A 16,705-nucleotide genomic window follows, 5' to 3' on the forward strand; every position below is an offset into this window, starting at 1 on the left:
AGGTTCAACCCCCGTATTCTTGCATTACAGGGGGTTGAATTAGATGATTCTTGGGGTCCCTTCGAACTCTACGATTCTAGTCCACTCATTATCCAGCTGCCACCATCTCCAATGCATTAAGAGGACAGAAGCGAAAAGGTGCTGCCCTTCTAGGGAACTGCTGCTTCGTTTAATTTAGGAAATACAGCTTGCCATCATAACTGTGATAGAACCGGACATTTGTATCATATTTCTCCTTCCCCCAATTTGCCAAATCTACAGCAATGGGTTCCTAAACCAACGCCTCTAACTGAGACGAAGCCACGAGCCCCTCCAACAGAAGCGTACTGTCAACGGCAGATTTGTACTTCCTTGATCTGAACAGTGGATCATTTTTTCTTGTGCAGGAGTTTAGTCAGATGTAAGGGACTGATTACATTTATCTTGTTTGTCCCAGATAATCCTTTAAGGCAATTTAAGCTTTTCAGCTGCTGCGCAGTGGCTCCTTTCCTGCTGTGATCCGAATTACAGCTGAATAGCCATCCAAGAATTCTAGCATATCCAAGCAACAAGAGAGGCGTCGGCGTCAGTTTGTACTCAGTAGGTTTCAGCCCCCAAAGATGTCAAAGAGAGACATATTTTTTGATATATATATATATCTCTATCTATCTCCTTGGGTCTTGCACTGTCGCCTCATGTGACTATAATGGCTCCAAAACGGTAGAGGCATCAAACAAGGGATAAAGGGATTGCCTCTGCACAGAACCTCTGGGAAAGCTGCCGGCTCACTTCAGCATTTATTAGCATTCATTCCCCATCCCTAGCTCTGCAAAAATATGAATCTATTTCTGCAACACTAGATTCTGCTCAATGCCTGCCACACCTTGCATTCAGAAAAAGGAAGACTGCATAGAATGTGGCCCATTTACACCTAATTGAAAAAATGTGCTGCACCGGGTGATGCTTTGCTTTCACACAGTTTTGACTTCCGTTAGCATAATTTACAAGGGTTCCGTTAAGTAAAGCTCCCTTTACATTTGAATGTTTTCGAGGCTCCCAAAATGTCCATATCACGTCTCTTTTGGGTGTTAGCTTACCCCTGCTGCAGAGCCATATTCACAAGAAGACTGTACTGTACAATAATGATACTTTACATTAGTTCAGTGGTCCTAAGTAATGGGATCACCTGGCAAAATGGCACACACTGGTAATAATTAGAATCTGAAAGATGTATTACCCCATTGGATTAAAGAGCTGAAACAACCTTATCAGGGGTACTGTAGCAGTTGCCAATCATTTTTGCTAATGGGATAGTTCGGTTGACTGTCGTAAACTGATGCATATTACATTTTCAGTGCAGTGGTGCGGAGTGATGCACACTCTAGTTATCACCCGCTTGGACTACTGCAATGCACTCTACGTGGGGCTACCTTTGAAGGTGACCCAGAAACTGCAATTAATCCAGAATGCGGCAGCTAGACTGGTGACTGGGAGCGGCCGCCGGGACCACATAACACCGGTCCTGAGAGATCTGCATTGGCTCCCAGTACGTTTCTGAGCACAATTTAAAGTGTTGGTGCTGACTTTTAAAGCCCTAAACGGCCTCGGTCCTGTATACCTGAAGTAGCGTTCCATTGTTCAGCCCAGACACTGAGATCCAGCTCCGAGGGCCTTCTGGCAGTTCGCGCCCTGCAAGAAGTGAGGTTACAGGGAACCAGACAGAGGGCCTTCTCGGTAGTGGTGCCCACCCTGTGGAACACCCTCCCTTCAGATGTGAAGGAAATAAGCAGCTATCCTATCTTCAAAAGACATCTGTTCAGGGAGGTTTTTAATATTTAATGCTGTACTGTTTTTAACACTTGATTGGGAGCCGCCCAGAGTGGCTGGGGAGACTCAGCCAGATGGGCAGGGTATTATTATTATTATTATTATTATTATTATTATTATTATTATTAATGTTCTCAACATGGTGGAGTCCCAAATTATTCTTTCTCTTTGTATGAGAACCACCTGTCCTTTCCAATCTCAGATCCAGAAATGAATCCCCCCCCCAATTCTTCATTGATCCCCAGGAAGCATTGCTGGCGATCCGGCAGCCTGCCTCCAAAATTCACATTATCAAGCATTTGGGAATAAACAAGTCTCTCATGGATGTATATTTCTAAAGTAGTTTTTCTTGCTATGGAGAAACCAGTAGCGTGCAATAACTCAACAAGACGATAACTGAAGAATAACTGAACTGCTTCCTTTTATCTGTCCTTCCAACATTCACCTTGGCTCGCTTTTCCAATTAACGCTGAAAAATGGAGGACTTTAACAGTGGATCAATACCCCTGCTCAGTTTAAGGATCCAGCCACCAGCCAGTTCTGAATGCAGGTGTTCAGACCAAAACCACTGGATATTTGGAGAGAGGTTCACTCTGGGAAGAAGCCAACAGAGTTACCAAGAGCTCTTTGCCCATGTTTTGTCATGCACGGGAGAAAGTGGAGAGATGTTATAATGAACGTGAAGCTCCTTGGAAATGGGGACAAGGCAATGGTGGGGTTTCACACTTACGTCTAATTCCTCCTCAAATCCCACCTTTGTACAGTCCTTCCATCCCCATGTCCTATTACAGGGCTCACTAGTATGGCTTCCAAGAATGCCACACCAAGGTGCCCGCCAGTTCTTCTTACGGCACCTGCCCTGGCTCCTGCCCCTAGACCATGCAAGCAGATCTGACTTGCAAGTAAGAAAAAGGCACAGCACTCAAGAGTCACAAGCAACGAAGGGAAAAACGCTCTCCTATTTATCCAATCTACCTCCCTTTCCTCCCCACTTCCTGTCTCCCACCACAGTTTATAGCAAAGTAGCTGCTCCAGAGCAGAAAAACACAAAAGGCAAGGCTCGTTTAAGGCTTATTCTTACTTTACACGCAGGTCCAGTTGTTTGGATATCTGAATCTGTGGTGTGTAAAGAAAGGGTTGGGTATTAATTCATTGTGTTTAGATAAATGAATTTCCGTACAACAAGCATTTGTATAGTGTGACTTGCATGCATTCCTAGTTAAGAGGCTGCTGTTAGTGCAAATTAGTGCTGGTTGATTAATGCACGGAGTAAAATAATCCGTTTGCTAGAGTATATGCTGGCCTCCTGTACGCTTCTGGATACAAGTTTTTAAATCTATTGTTAGAATAGGCCGCCTGCACCTCTGCAAGCAGCCTCTTCCTTTGCTTCATGTGTCAGCTTCCTAAATCAGCCAAGGCCAACCTCTCTGGACGGCACATCTAATGCAGTTAATTTGAACTGAGTGCATCAACAATCTCTGGGGCTGCTCCTCAGTAATGAACGCTTGCTTCCAGTGCAGAGATCTTCCAGTGCCTGAGTTTTGATTATGCTTCAAGTACAATATAATAAGCCCTTATTATCTGAACAGTCACTAACGTCGCTAAGGTTATACTGATGCGATCCTTACTTTAGAATATTCTACAGCCAGTGATGGTACTTTAAAGGCAGCACTGAAGAGCTGATGTCTGCCCCGTTTTTTCTTTCCTTTTCTTTTCCCCCGGCAAAAGCTCCCGAAACTTGAGCAGCTCTATGGCGACAGGCAGAAATGCACCTAGTCGACAGGCAGAAATCCTCCTGGGCCGTGTTCAGAAAGTGGGGGGGGGGATGAGTGTTCAGACCCTGGGCTCTCACTTGCGGGGTGCCTCAGGGTTCTGTCCTCTTCCCCATGCTTTTCAACATCTACATGCAGCCGCTGGGAGAGATCATCAGGGGGTTTGGGCTGGGTGTCCATCAATATGCGGATGATACCCAGCTCTACCTCTCTTTTAAATCAGAACCAGTGAAGGCGGTGAAGGTCCTGTGTGAGTGTCTGGAGGCAGTTGGAGGATGGATGGCGGCTAACAGATTGAGGTTAAATCCTGACAAGAAAGAAGTACTGTTTTGGGGGGACAGGAGGCGGGCAGGTGTGGAGGATTCCCTGGTCCTGAATGGGGTACCTGTGCCCCTGAAGGACCAGGTGCGCAGCCTGGGAGTCATTTTGGACTCACAGCTGTCCATGGAGGCACAGGTCAAATCTGTATCCAGGGCAGCTGTTTACCAGCTCCATCTGGTACGTAGGCTGAGACCCTACCTTCCTGCGGACTGCCTCGCCAGAGTGGTGCATGCTCTGGTTATCTCCCACTTGGACTACTGCAATGCGCTCTATGTGGGGCTACCTTTGAAGCTGACCTGGAAACTACAACTAATCCAGAATGTGGCAGCTAGAGTGGTGACTGGGAGCGGCCACCAAGACCATATAACACCGGTCTTGAAAGCCCTACATTGGCTCCCAGTACGTTTCCGAGCACAATTCAAAGTGTTAGTGCTGACCTTTAAAGCCCTAAACGGCCTAAGCCAAGTATATCTGAAGGAGCGTCTCCACCCCCATCGTTCTACCCGGAGACTGAGGTCCAGCACCGAGGGCCTTCTGGCGGTTCCCTCACTGCGAGAAGCCAAGTTACAGGGAACCAGGCAGAGGGCCTTCTCGGTAGTGGCGCCCGCCCTGTGGAACGCCCTCCCACCAGATGTCAAAGAGAACAACAACTACCAGACTTTTAGAAGACATCTGAAGGCAGCCCTGTTTAGGGAAGCTTTTAATGTTTGATGTATTACAGTATTTTAAAAAAAATTTGGAAGCCGCCCAGAGTGGCTGGGGAAGCCCAGCCAGATGGGTGCGGTATAAATAATAAATTATTATTATTAGTAGTAGTAGTAGTAGTAGTAGTAGAGAGCAAGGAGCGAGGCAGCGATGGGGAGAATTTCCCTGATGATGAGCATCTGTTTAAAAGACTTATTAGGAATCCTGCCAGATAAGAAGAGCAGAAACCACTCCTGCAAATGCAAGGTGGATGGACCAGAGCTGTCTGTAGATCTTTGTGCCTTTTATAAATGGAGTGTTTTAATTACACTAAATTATATAGGAACAGGATGGTTTTCTAAACAAACTCTGTGTTGAAGGGGAGCTACCACCCAGCTGCTGCCTTCTCCGTTCCATGTGAAGTATAACAACAACAACAACAATAACAACAACAACAACAACAACAACAACAACAACAACAACAACAATTTATTATTTATTATTTATACCCAGCCACTCTGGGCTTCCCCAGCCACTCTGGGCCGCTTCCAAAAAAAATATTAAAATACTGTAATACATCAAACAGTAAAAGCTTCCCTAAACAGGGCTGCCTTCAGATGTCTTCTAAAAGTCTGGTAGTTGTTCTTCTCTTTGACATGTGGTGGGAGGGCGTTCCACAGGGCGGGTGCCACTACTGAGAAGGCTCTCTGCCTGGTTCCCTGTAACTTGGCTTCTCGCAGTGAGGGAACTGCCAGAAGGCCCTTGGCGCTGGACCTCAGTGTCCAGGTAGAACGATGGGGATGGAGACGCTCCTTCAGGTATACAGGACGGAGGCTGTTTAGGGCTTTAAAGGTCAGCACCAACACTTTGAATTGTGCTCGGAAATGTACTGGGAGCCAATGTAGGTCTTTCAAGAATGGAAGATTTAAGACTGGGTGGTACTTGTCCCCGGCCCTGCTCCCACAGTGGAGTCTACCTCTTTCCGAATCTGAGCGACTTTATCTGCAAAGTATCGCATTCTGAAATAGGAATATGACTTTTGCTATTGCAAAAATGGGTTGGACCAAGTCCTTCATGGATGTGACTCACTCCAGTTTGCTCATGTGGGCAGAGAATTTAGATCATACAAGTGGCTGATGGAAATTGGTGAGAAATAGCGGCTGCTTTCTGTAGAGGAGGAGGAGGAGGAGGAGGAGGAGGAAAGTTCCTGTTGCTGGCATCTTGTAAAAAGGAACGCTGCTAAATTCAAGGAGCTCTGTTAACATTTTAGAATAGAAGAGGTTTTGTTGTAAGAACAGCAAGCGAGGAAGATTGGCAACTGCAGAATTTATAAATTGCATGAATATCCCTAATGCATCTCTTCAAGTTGGTACACTGGGGGGGAGGGGGTGCAGGGTTTTGTTTTGCTTTGTTGTGATACTGCTCCCCCACATAAGCTCTTTGTCCGCTAAGTGTCTACCTGGGTAACGGTTCCAAATTAGTGTCTGTTCTCCTGTGCTGAGAGCAGCTAGCAAGTGCCTCAATTAATCTTTTGTTTTACAACGCTGTTAAGTACTGACAAGAAACAGGCTGGTATAAAATAAATAAATAGCCCGTTGAGATTGTGCACACGCTGCAGGTCAGCTAATATAATTAGAGTTCAAATTCCAAGGGAGCTATTCTAAGTTACTCCCCATTCAACAAAGCTGTACACTTGGCGACTCCTTACAAAAGCAATTATTATATGCAAACGTTTAGAAATCTCTCTGGTGCGAGCTGCAGAATTTGAATCTCTGATGTAGGGTCTGGGAGAGATTCAGGCTCTGCGGAGCTTAAAGAGAGAAAGGTTTCTAGCCCTCATGATTATAAAGGAGAAGTGTGTTTGTTGGTTTGTTTATCCAACCAACCAACCCTGAAAACTGTTTGTTTGTTTATGATTTTCATTTTTATACATTTCAATAATTTTACAATCATTTTAACATTCCGAAACTCGACTTCCTTCCCCCTCTTTCTGCGGTTCCTTAAATATATTTTTTGTATTTTCTGCATATTCCAAATTAACTTGATTGACACATTTATTCATCTACTTTAAATATATACTCTTATCAAGCTGTGCTTAGGTTTTGTATCCATGAATGACAAAGCATCGCCCTACTTCCCCAAGATCTTGGCAAGACCAAAAAATAAAAATAAAATAAAATTACTCTGAAGAAGAAAGACCTAATCAGATTTGCAGCCAGAGCAAAACATGCAATTCACACAGATTCACCTTTGGTTTGGAAACAGACAATAGTTTATAACAGAAGCATTGTCATCTGTGGACCGTGCGGTGGTTTTATTTGTGCTGCACTTCGTCCCTGGTAAAATTGCGTTCCCACATTCCCCTCAGGGACAATAAATAGAAGGTAAGGCAAAGTAGCGGGTGGCGCTGTGGGTTAAACCACAGAGCCTAAGACTTGCGGATCAGAAGGTCGGCAGTTCAAATCCCCGCAACGGGGTGAGCTCCCGTTGCTCGGTCCCTGCTGCTGCCAACCTTACAGTTCGAAAGCACGTCAAAGTGCAAGTAGATAAATAGGTACCGCTCTGGCGGGAAGGTAAACGGCATTTCCGTGCGCTGCTCTGGTTCGCCAGAAGCGGGCCACATGACCCGGAAGCTGTCTGATGACAAATGCTGGCTCCTTCGGCCAATAAAGCAAGATGAGCGCCGCAACCCCAGAGTCGGCCACGACTGGACCTAATGGTCAGGGGTCCCTTTACCTTTACCTAAGGCAAAGTAGGGAACCTGTAGCTCCCTAGAAGGTGGACTTCCAACTCCTGCCTGCCAGCTGGTAAGGGACAGCGAGGGATTAGGTGAACAATCTGAGCAAAGATACTACCTTGAGTACTCATCCCACTTTTTGTACTCTGCAAAACATTGATCTGGCATGCATTTTATGCTGCACAATGTTGTTTTCTCTGGGTTGCCGAACTGACATGCCTCCATGTTAGCATGTCGTTCTGGTATGCCCACGTTCTTGTGTTAGTAAGAGACTAGAAATGAGAAGAAGCAGGAACTAAAGACTTCAAAGGGGATTTAAATTAAACCAAGAACCGAGTTAAAGGAGGCTGAAGCTGATTAGGAATGAGTCACAGGTACCTGGAAAGTAATGCAAATAATTAAGGTCTCCATTATAGGATTCTCCTGGGTGAAGGCAATTGCAGAAGGGGAAGGGAGAGAGTAGACTTCAACAAGGGGTTCCTGGAGTGATTTTCCAAAACTCTCCAGATGTGGGAGTTTAGGAGAAAAACAAATGTTATTTGGCGGTAAATGTTCTTGGGACTTGAACCCGCACAGTGTGCTCTGCAGAACAGTTCCCTAACCATTCACCCACAACAAGCAGGCTTATCATTGCCATTTGCCGCCCTCCTAAGCTGTAGACTGGGACACAGGTGGTGCTGTGGGTTAAACCATAGAACCTAGGACTTGCCGATCAGAAGCTTGGCGGTTCGAATCCCCATGATGGGGTGAGCTCCCGTTGCCTGGTCCCTGCTCCTGCCAACCTAGCAGTTCGAAAGCATGTCAAAGTGCAAGTAAATAAATAGGTACTGCTCCGGCGGGAAGGTAAATGGTGTTTCCGTGCGCTGCTCTGGTTCGCCAGAAGCGGCTTAGTCATGCTGGCCACATGACCTGGAAGCTGTACGCCGGCTCCCTCGGCAAATAAAGCAAGATGAGCACTACAACCCCAGAGTCAGTCACGACTGGACCTAATGGTCAGGGGTCCCTTTACCTTTACCTTAAGCTGTAGACTTAGACCGAGAAAGCAGGAAAAGCCCTCATTGAAGGGGTATAACATAGAGAGGTGATGTTTTGTGCTCCTCCCCTGCACAGCTCACAACTTCTCCTTGTTTTAGTCATTCCCCTTTTTGTTAGTGGGATGGCTTGGCCAGTAGAGGGTTTCTCCGGTCTATCTGTCATGGCAATATATCTGGAGTTCCACCAGTATTGTGAATCCTATTGCCTCAGCCAGCAGATCTTGAGTATAGGATTGCACACCCAACCTAGACAGTATCTTAAAAAGCAGAGACATCACCTTGCCAACAAAGGTCCGTATAGTTAAAGCTATGGTTTTCCCAGTAGCGATGTATGGAAGTGAGAGCTGGACCACAAAGAAGGCTGATCGCCGAAGAATTGATGCTTTTGAATTATGGTGCTGGAGGAGACTCTTGAGAGTCCCATAGACTGCAAGAAGATCAAACCTCTCCATTCTGAAGGAAATCAGCCCTGAGTGCTCCCTGGAAGGACAGATCCTGAAGCTGAGGCTCCAATACTTTGGCCACCTCATGAGAACAGAAGACTCCCTGGAAAAGACCCTGATGTTGGGAAAGATTGAGGGCACAAGGAGAAGGGGATGACAGAGGACGAGATGGTTGGATACTGTTCTCGAAGCTACCAGCATGAGTTTGACCAAACTGCGGGAGGCAGTAGATAACAGGAGTACCTGGCGTGCTCTGGTCCATGAGGTCACAAAGAGTTGGACACAACTAAATGACTAAACAACAACAACAAAGCATGTAAACCCAAACCAGTACATTGTCTATATTGGGTGTGGGGATGAGGACCTACAATGGGAGCTGAAGTTCAGGAAGGTCTGAAGAACCACAGGTTCTCCACCCCTGATCCAGAGGTATTGATGATTATGATAAATAATCACATGTTGCTTGAAACACCCAGCGGAGAGGAACTGCGGCCTGGCCACACTGATTTTCAGCTGAGACCCAATGCAGTGAATTATCATTTCACACACTGATCAGAAAAAACCACAGACAGCTGTATGGAACATTGCGCTTGTCTAGCAGCCAAGACCGATGTCAGGTTTTGTCATGTGAGCATGTCCTAAGGGTCTAGCTTTTGCAAGACACCATCTGCTAAAGTGACTTCCGATCTCTGCTCTCCGTCCAGACCTCTCCGAGCTGACGTTTCTGCCAGGCCTTAGCAGACCCCTCTGCTCTTGCGAAATAACTGCGTGGCAGCAACGTCGACAGATCTAAAGTTGGGCTGCCTTATGGAAAAAGAGTGAAACGTATCACATGGGAGGAGGAGGGCAGTGGCTTTCTCTCCGATGACTCATCATCCAAATGTTTTCATGCTTCCAATGTCAAAGTCAGACGACAATAACTGGAGACGGAGGTCGCGTGCTGTCACCATGCTTTTTGATTTGCAGGCAGGAGAAGAAAGAGGATCTGCAAGCACAGCTGGCAAAACGCAAAGGAATCTGAGCAGTCACTGTTATGACTGAGGCACTGTATATATGCACAGCCTAACACAAGAGGTGTCACTAAAAAATTCATGGACGTACTGTTGCCAAAGAGATCGCTTTCCTAAACAGGGTATTTTTAAAAAGACCAAGAGATGGCAAGAGATACGGTTAAGGTTGCACGGGCATTGGGCAGACTTTGTAATTCTGTATGCTGATTATCAAATAATGAAGAAATGAACCTCTGCTGCCAATTCTCGTAGTAGACCAGTAAGAAGTAAGTAAGTTAGATTCTGGAAGAAAATATATATTCTCAAAGTCAATCATGTGGATGTTAGCCACAGATGGGGCAAGGGTTGCACCCATGGCTACGCCCTTAATTTGGACATAAAAATCATTTTGTATCGGAAGAAATTGTTTTCAAAAACAATGTCCAATAATTGAATTAAGAAATGATATAATGGAACTTGTATTTGCCTGGATCGCAATAGTTTTTCAATTGTCCCTCTTGTATGAGTTTTCTGTTTCTGGCTTCTGTAGTAGATCGTGTATCTTGTTCTCTCAATTTGTGGATTATTAATATAAGATTTAGAACGTAGAATGGTTTGGTAGTGTTTTGTGTGCCACTTATGTGCTGCTTACTTCTTACTGGATTATCAAATAATGGCTTTTGTCATCCTATAGACCAGGGATACTGTGATACTGGACCACAAATCCCATCTCCCCTGATCACTGGTTGGGCGTTGGGAGTCCAGAAGGCCACAGGCTCCCCAACCTTTCTTTGAAACGGAAACAGGTGGCCTGGATAACTTCAGTATTAATTCCTTCCCACTCTGATTAGATCTCTTTCACAAATACTCTCATTTCCAGGTCAGCCCCTTCTGCCATTACCTCTAGGAGACATCCACTGCTTTCGCCCAACCCTGCCTGGTTGTTAAGCTCCAGGTTCTACCTAGTTTTTCTAGGCAAGTAGCAAAGGCTGAATTGCAATATGCAGCTGCCTAAAAAGTGGTTATGTCATTGCTGGCAACCACAGGCAGCTTTATCGTTTCGCAGAGAGTTGGCCAAAAGCCACGCAGGGTTGAAGCGCCACGAATTGTGGCAAGGAGGTGAAGATGCTCAGCTGATTTCACTAGAAATGCACTGTTATAATCACGAGGGCCTATTATTCACTTACATCAGGTTGAATGTGCCTTTCAATTATTCTAACACGGAAACACTCCTGAATTGATGCCCTCCTAGCTAATACAGTGCCGCAAAAGCAATCTCATCAGAACCTTCCCTGGGGTGCAGTTCTGGGGTGAATTCTCCTTCTCTAGCTGCACTCAAACAATGCCGGTGTGTTTATGCAACCATACCATCAGGGTTCGGAAGTCAGGAACGAGTGAAGCAGAATCTGCCTAAGGACAGGCTCTGTTATCTCCTATGGGAAGGACCCTGCCAAATCTTTGCCATCAAAGACCGTGGATATCACCTAAGATCCTGTTATTGTTGTTTGGTCATTTAGCTGTGTCCGACTCTTCGTGACCCCATGGACCAGAGCATGCCAGGCACTCCTGTCTTCCACTGCCTCCTGCAGTTTGGTCAAACTTATGCTGGTCCTCTGTTGTCCCCTTCTCCTTGTGCCCTTCATCTTTCCCAACATCAGGGTCTTTTCCAGGGAGTCTTCTCTTCTCATGAGGTGGCCAAAGTATTGGAGCCTCAGCTTCAGGATCTGTCCTTCCAGTGAGCACTCAGGGCTGATTTCCTTAATAGATCGGTTTGATCTTCTTGCAGTCCATGGGACTCTCAAGAGTCTCCTCCAGCATCATAATTCAAAAGCATCAATTATTTGGTGATCAGCCTTTTTTATGGTCCAGCTTTCACTTCCATACATCACTACTGGGAAAACCATAGCTTTAACTATACGGACCTTTGTTGGCAAGGTGATGTCTCTGCTTTTTAAGATGCTGTCTAGGTTTGTCATTGCTTTCCCAGCAACTAAAATTACTGGCTAAAAATTCATTTTAATGCAGACCCAGAAAGCTTACTACTGTAACTTCTTTATTGAGAGATATACATAATTCTACATGGTTTTCTGATATTACCCTGAAACTAAGGCAAATAGGGATTGCAATCCTTCTTCTATTGGATGACTCACAAATCTTCTCTCTTATCAAGCAGAGGCTGCTAGATCATGAAATCCAAAAACTCTACCCCTCTCAGCCTTTTGTATGTTCATCTGCTTACTTAGGATTGCAGCCCCACCATGGAGCTTAATTACTTTTATAATTTAAAAACTCCATCACATCGCAGAGCTTTTATGCCAGCTCATCTAAATGCACCCACCTCATCTGTATTGTTTGGAAGGTTTCAAAAAATCCCCTTCCAGAACAGATTCTGTTCCTGTAATAAGAAATCACCAGATACAATACATCACATAATTTTGGATTGTTCTCTTCTCCACTCCCATTGCAGAGATCTCCTAGTGACTCCCTTACAGCTCAAAACATTGATTTGCAAAGAGTCTGTAATCCAGTATTCGTTGAGGGATGATACTTCCAAAAATACCAAGATTATTTCAGGGTACTTAGCCGAGATATTTAAAGCTAAATCTAAAGTTGACTGATTTATTCAATGGTGGTTATCTAGTCTTTCATGTATTGTATGGATGACTTTGTATGATTTTATGATTTTACTGATGTATCTAGCCTTTATTGGCATTAGTTAAAAGTTACAAATAAAAATTTAAAGCATTCTATTGTGACCAAAGAGGGACGCGGTGGCACTGTGGGTTAAACCACAGAGCCTAGGACTTGCCAATCAGAAGGTTGGCGGTTCGAATCCCCGTGACGGGATGAGCTCCTGTTGCTCGGTCCCAGCTCCTGCCAACCTAGCAGTTTGAAAGCATGTCAAAGTGCAAGTAGATAAATAGGTACCGCTCCAGCGGGAAGGTAAACAGCATTTCCGTGCGCTGCTCTGGTTCGCCAGAAGTGGCTTAGTCATGCTGGCCACATGACCCAGAAGCTGTACGCCAGCTCCCTCGGCCAATAAAGCGAGATGAGCGCTGCAATCCCAGAGTCGGTCACGACTGGACCTAATGGTCAGGGGTCCCTTTACCTTTACCTTTATTATGACCAAAGCTCCAGCTTCAAACACATATACCCCAAAGTGGACTGCCAACAAATCCCATTAATCACTCATTAATCTGTCTGGAGCAGGGCAGTCCAACTTTTCATACCAAATGGGACACAAGAGTACTTTGACACGGAACCTGTGGGTCACACACTACCTTGTTGTGTGGGGTGGGGAGGCAAGGCCAAAATTTGATGCCTCCCCCAGCCCTCGCACTACCTTCCCAAACCTGACAAAGTGAGGCACTGGGCTTTGGAAAGGAGGTGCAAAGCTCTGGCACGTCCGAGAACCTTCCCACCTTCTTCCCAAAGCTGGGAAACGGCTAATTAGACTTTGGGAAGGAAATTGGAGGGCTCTAGGACCATGCCAGAGCCCCCATGCCTCCTTCCCAAGTCCCAGTGCCTTTAGGAAGACAGCTTGAGGGCTGCAGGGCATGGGAGCATCAATTGTTGCCAGGGGCCAGAAAAAATATCCCGAGGGCCGACTGTCCTGGTCTAGTATCACTTCCTTTTTATGATGATAGGAGCATCTTTAGGGGAGGGGTTTCAGAAAAACAAAGGGCTGTTTTCCCAGTTGTTTCAGAATGATTTTTAACACCATTTAAAAACTAATCCCTGTGTCAGATCCTCATTAGCTGCTGCTGTGAAATCACTAAGGCTTTTGCTCTTCAAGCCTTCGGGATTGTCTTCCTGTCCCATATCTCATGTGTTATGAGGTCATGCTGTTGGAAGAAAAAAACCCCACCCTTTTGCTTGTCTTCTAGTGAGTCTTCTTGTCTTTGGCAAAGAAAAGCATTTTATTCATCTCCATAGGAGATAAATACATTGTATTGGGCAGAAAGAACCAGTGAGTCATGGTTGTACCTAAAGAGGCAGCCTCTACGAATTCTGCTGAAAAATAGTAATGAAAGGGGGGGAAATGGATGGAGTTCCTGTAAAAATATGCTTCGTACTTCAGAGGACATAGTCAAATTGGTTCACAGAGGGAAGCTCAAAATGAACCTTTTAAATCTATTGTGCTTTCTCTCTCTCTCCGCACACACACTCACAGAATACACACTAATATTATTCGAATCAGCCATTGATAAATTCCTTGGTTTCTAATGGGTCTTATTAGGGCTATTTTAAAATCACGTTTCCTCCCTTCTGATCATACATCTCTGTTATGCACAAAACATTCTAATAATGGGTAAATGCTCTCCCAAAGAAGGTGTTTATTAAGATAATGAAGACTGAGAAAGTTAAGATTTTATCCACTTTAGAATATCATTTAATCTAGCAGAAGGGGACTAATTTGTTGGAATTGGTGAAATTAAATGGAATTCCAATTACAGCCTTCTGGATTCAAGCGATATATTTCATCATTACGAGTAGCCAGGACGTTGATTATAGGAAGACCACTCTTGTCACCGTCATGGCAAGAGGGATTTTCAGATTTATATTCAAATGAATGAAGGCTTTGGAGCCTTGCAATTGGAATGCACAGAGACCTGCAAAAAGAGAGAGGCAGACTTAGGCATTGGTGCCCAAAGGTCAGGAGCTTAGACCCATGATCCTGAAGTCTACTAGTGACTAGGACACTAAGACATTAAACCTTTAAAGCACATTCCTGCCACACTAAGAATGCTGGGAATTGGTGCTTCCCTTGATGCCCTATGTCAGAGGTTTTCAACCTTTTTGAGTCCGCGACGCCCTTGAACAACTGCATTCTTTCTGCGGCACCCCTGTGGGTCTCAGGAGCTCAGTTAGGTTCCCCCCTTGCCTGCAGAGCTGGCAGCCTCTCACCCTTTTTCAAACACCTTCGCTTGTGGAGTGTTCCTTCAACCTCCTCTTCCCTCTACTTGGGAGTCCTCTGGGCAGCTGCTGTTGCCCCCCCGGTCTCTGAGCTCCCCCCCCCCGCCCCAAAGACAGGTGCCTCTTCACACTGCCCCACAGGAGCCTGGGAAGCATTCCCTGGCCAGCTCCAGAGGCACCATTCGCCTGCAGTGCTTACAGCCAGGGCTGCCGCTGTTGTAAAAATGGCGGAGGACAAAGCCAACTGCATTTTTCAGTCATTAGTGGACCTTCCTGCTAAATCTATAGCATAGAACACTATTGAGAAAATGTTTCTCCCAAGAGCTAGAATGCCACAAGTAATTTAGTAACAAAATGCAACATGTGTTATTTTTATGTGATATCCTATATTTGCACAAAGGCATCCATTTACACATATGATGTTATTATTTGTGGGGCAAAATTTTTAAAGAAAAATTCTAGCCCCAAAGGGGGGATATTGCGATAGGAATTTTTAGGTCTTAGATATATGGTAATGTTCATAACCGCACATACATAGATCAGCACAGGAAGACCAACCTGGAAACATTTTGATTCCTAAACTGAGCAAATGTTTTCTCTGCAAGGTCAAACTGGAAAAGCCTCTCCATTGTCTTTTCCTTCACAAATCCTGTCTTAAGGGTATGTCTGTGTTTGAATAGGGTGTGAGCCTGTGACGTGGCCCAGGAACTAAGTATTTATCACTACAAAAGAATGGCCAGGCTCCCCAGGAAATCCAATCAAGTAACCTGCCAGACAGGAGATAAACAACATTCAAATGTTCTGTTTTAGACTGCCTTTTCTGTGGTGTAGGTGTGATGTATCTAAGGGGTGGTCTTAGGTTACACCCCTTCTGTGATGCATGTATGATGTTTCTGGGGGTGGTCTTGATCTACAGGAGGGGAATTTCAAAAGTCTTTATAAGGCCTTGCATGCCATTTTTCTGGGTCCCTCCTCCTCTCCTGCGGGTGAGGGGGAGCACCCTGTTGCAACAGATCAATAAAGATCAAGCTTACTAGCTGCTTTGCTTCTCAATATTCTGTGGTTGGTGGCTCGAATCCCCACAACGGGGTAAGCTCCCGTTGCTCTGTCCCAGCTCCTGCCAACCTAGCAGTTCAAAAGCACGTCAAAGTGCAAGTAGATAAATAGGTACCGGTCTGGCGGGAAGGTAAACAGCGTTTCTGTGCGCTGCTCTGGTTCGCCAGAAGTGGCTTAGTCATGCTGGCCACATGACCCGGAAGCTGTCTGTGGACAAACACCGGCTCCCTCGGCCAGTAAAGCAAGATGAGCGCCGCAACCCCAGAATCGGCCACGACTGGACCTAATGGCCAGGGGTCCCTTTACTTAAAGTATCACTTGGACACATTTTAGTGCTCTGGAGCAGCATCGTCATACCAGAAAGATCTGTTTTGTGAGAACACCATATAATAAGCTCTCTGCAGGAGAAGTTGGCGAAAGTGTCCCAGATTGTGTTTAAATCGAGAATGAATAATGTAAGAGTTACAGCGCCATTCTTTTCCTGTTCTCACACCTAGGTTTGCCAGATTTTCAAAGGTTTGTCTGCAAGCATTTATTGAGCATGAAATTTCCTTGACATCTTGGCAACTGCTTGGGTTCTTGCAGAAGGGTTGCTGAAATATGAATGAAGCCACTGACATTCTCAGGTCTGGGTGAAGACCAGGAAAGATCAAACTTTTCTGTGCACTCATTTCTGGGCTTGTATCCACATCTCTTGGCCAATTTGAAAGTGACACACATCCTATATGAAAAGTACTTTTGAGAGGAAATATGGTGCAGTTTGTCTTTCTATAATGAAAGGGACCATCTAGGCATCCTTTTTTATTGTGCATTCTTGGTTAATTGGGCTAAAAGCAACGGTTTCAGGGCAGCCATACTGTTTCCAATCAACGCATGACCCAGAACATACGTACAGTGGTACCTTGGGTTACAGACGCTTCAGGTTACAGATGCTTCAGGTTACAGA

At 45.3% G+C, this 16,705-nt stretch overlaps 1 protein-coding gene across 1 annotated transcript in view; it reads left to right on the forward strand.

The window, feature by feature from the left end:
• Nucleotides 1–9,948: 9,948 nt before the first annotated feature.
• ABI2 (abl interactor 2) overlaps nucleotides 9,949–16,705 on the forward strand; it is a 73,260-nt gene continuing 66,503 nt past the window's right edge. Inside the window, exon 1 of the mRNA XM_083409778.1 lies at nucleotides 9,949–10,073. The gene's annotated coding sequence lies outside the window, so the exon portion shown is untranslated. The remainder of the gene's footprint in view (nucleotides 10,074–16,705) is intronic.

This window comes from Podarcis tiliguerta (genome assembly GCF_965153285.1).
Source record: "Podarcis tiliguerta genome assembly, chromosome: 1".
In the NCBI taxonomy this organism is placed as follows: domain Eukaryota; kingdom Metazoa; phylum Chordata; class Lepidosauria; order Squamata; family Lacertidae; genus Podarcis; species Podarcis tiliguerta.